A 2,693-nucleotide genomic window follows, 5' to 3' on the forward strand; every position below is an offset into this window, starting at 1 on the left:
GAGGAAAATAAGTGAAAAACCAAAACCACTTTTTTGGTAAGATTTTCGAAGACGAAAATCCCTAAAGGGGGAGAAATGTAATATCTTGATTTTGGGACTAGTCGGAACAGTGATTTCGGGACCACAAATTCGATGAGAGAATTTTTATTTTTATTATATTTTTATGGTCTACAATTTTACAGAATTATTTCGTGAAAATTTCGTTCGAAAATTTTGACGTTTGGGCACTCAATTTAGTCAAAAGGACTAAATCGTAAAAAGTGCAAAAGTTGAGTTCTACATGCTAGAGCTGTCCAACTGTTATGAAATTTTAAATTGGAGGTCCTTATATGGTAATTAGACCATTGGTTAAGTTGGTGGACAAAAATGGACATGGTTAGGCATGTTTCCAAAGTTTTTCATTAAGGGCATTTTGGTCATTTAGTTATTAAAATGAATTAAAAACAAAATTAAAAGCCAATTTTTGTCCATCTTCAACCTCATGGCCGAAACTTGCATGGAGAAACCATGGCTAGGGTTTTTCAAGCTTCCAAGCTCGATTATCAAGGAAAACGAGGATTGGACATATATCAGGTGAAAAATGGAAAATCGATGGTTAGGTTCCTTTTTGCTATTTTGGTCCCAAGGTAAGTTTGTGTATCAATAATATTGCAATGCTATGTTTGAATTGAAAATTCTATATTATTATTACACGAATGGCATGATTTAATATATTGCAAAGTGATGAAAGAATGGTATATAAAAATTGTAAGAACAATTATATATGACTAGTAGCACATAAAATGTTGGATGGTTCAATTATTGATGGCTTGCTATATGATAGTTGAATATATTGAGAATTTGATATAACATGATGTTTTATTAAGTTGGATAACTTGTGAAAGAGTGAAAAGGAAGGTAAGTTTGTATGTAAATAATATATCGTTTTTATTTATGTTATACTATTTTGTTATTATATGAGATGTGGTTGCATATTGAGTGGTCACTTGATGTAAATTATGTATTGAAATTGATTATGGATGAATTGGCAAAAGGTTGAAAAGTGAGGAACTTCCCGGTTGGACCTTCAAAAAAGAAAAGATACGAATGATTCGTTGTGAGAACACATGTGTAGTACTATGTGCAGGCTACTATGTGTTTAAGACAGTTTTAGGTCACGTGTTTAGTACTAAGTGCAGGCTACTACGTGTACCAGATTGTTAGGTCGCATGTGTAGTACTAAGTGCAGGCTACTATGCGTACCCAATAGCTCTGATCACGTGTGTAGTACTAAGTGCAGGTTACTACGTGTATCAGATGGTTAGGTCACGTGTATAGTATAAGTGCAGGCTCCTATGTGTACCAGATTGTTAGGTCACATGTATAGTACTAAGTGCAGGCTACTATGCGTACCAGAGAACTTTGGTTACAAGGGTGGTAATATGTACAGGCCACCGGGTATCTGTTATTATTCCGATGAGTTCAACGAGAAATTTACTAACATGACTATGTAATGAATAAGTGAAGGTTCATGTGTAAACTTATGAGCAATGTGCTCGATATGTGATCGAACTTTGGTAAGATTGATATGGAATAAGTGTTATCATGAAAGTTACTACAAAGAAAACATGAAAGAGTGAAATTTAGTAATAAAATAGTTTTGGACAGAAGCAGTTGTGTGACTTTGAAAAATCACCAAAAATGGTAGAAATCTAATTATAAGTTGAATAAGATATGAAATAAAAGATAATTGAGTCTATTTTCATATAAAGGAAATGGTATAAGAAAAAGAATTTCATATTATGAGATATTGGGATTCTTATAAGATAGAGTTAGAATGAGTTCGGAATCCCCTGTTCCAACTTGGGAAAATCATTAGAAATTGTATAAAAATAACCATGGGTTATAAATTATATTCTTAAAATCCTTAATGAGTCTATTTTCAAGGGAAATAGATGGGAGCATCATCCAAGTCCCGTACTATGAGATAATTAATTCTAGTGAAGAGAGGTCGGAACTATTAGACAGTGAAGCAGGGGTAATGTTAAAAAATAAACTGTACTTATTGGCTAAACCAAAAATTTTGAAAATTTTACAGTAAGAAGATATGTGAGTCTAGTTTCAGAAAAAATTAACATATCTTAATTTTGAGTTCCGTAGCTCCAGATATAAATAATTTAATCACTGCGACTCAGGAAAACAGCTTGACTGGACTTTGAATAAATAGAAAGAATTTGAAAATAACATGTTAATACATTTCTTATTATTTTTCATGCGAGCTTAATAAGCGTAAAGCTTACTCCCTCCTTTCCATTCCTTAGTGTTCTCAGGTCGGCTCGGGGTTGGAGATCGTCGGAGGCAGCATCACACTATCAAGCCAATACCTTTGGAGTATTTATACATAAGTTAGAAATATCAAGTGAGTGGCATGTATAGGGACCTAGTTTTATAACATTTGTTATTATAATTTGGAAAAATGAATTAGCCTATATGAGTTATTGATTACGACTTGTAAATCTAGCTATTCATGTTGTGTCTAATAATTGTGATGTGAATATGCCTGTTTGTCATGCATGGTTGGTAATAAGTCTTGTGTATTGAATGCATGTTTTATGACCAATCGAGGTGATCATGACCATGAATTAAATGTGTAATGTAGAAATAAAATGATAATGCCTTGAACATGGATGTTTGATGGATAGTTTGGTAACCAT

Source organism: Gossypium arboreum, chromosome 5 (assembly GCF_025698485.1).
Source record: "Gossypium arboreum isolate Shixiya-1 chromosome 5, ASM2569848v2, whole genome shotgun sequence".
In the NCBI taxonomy this organism is placed as follows: Eukaryota; Viridiplantae; Streptophyta; class Magnoliopsida; order Malvales; family Malvaceae; genus Gossypium; species Gossypium arboreum.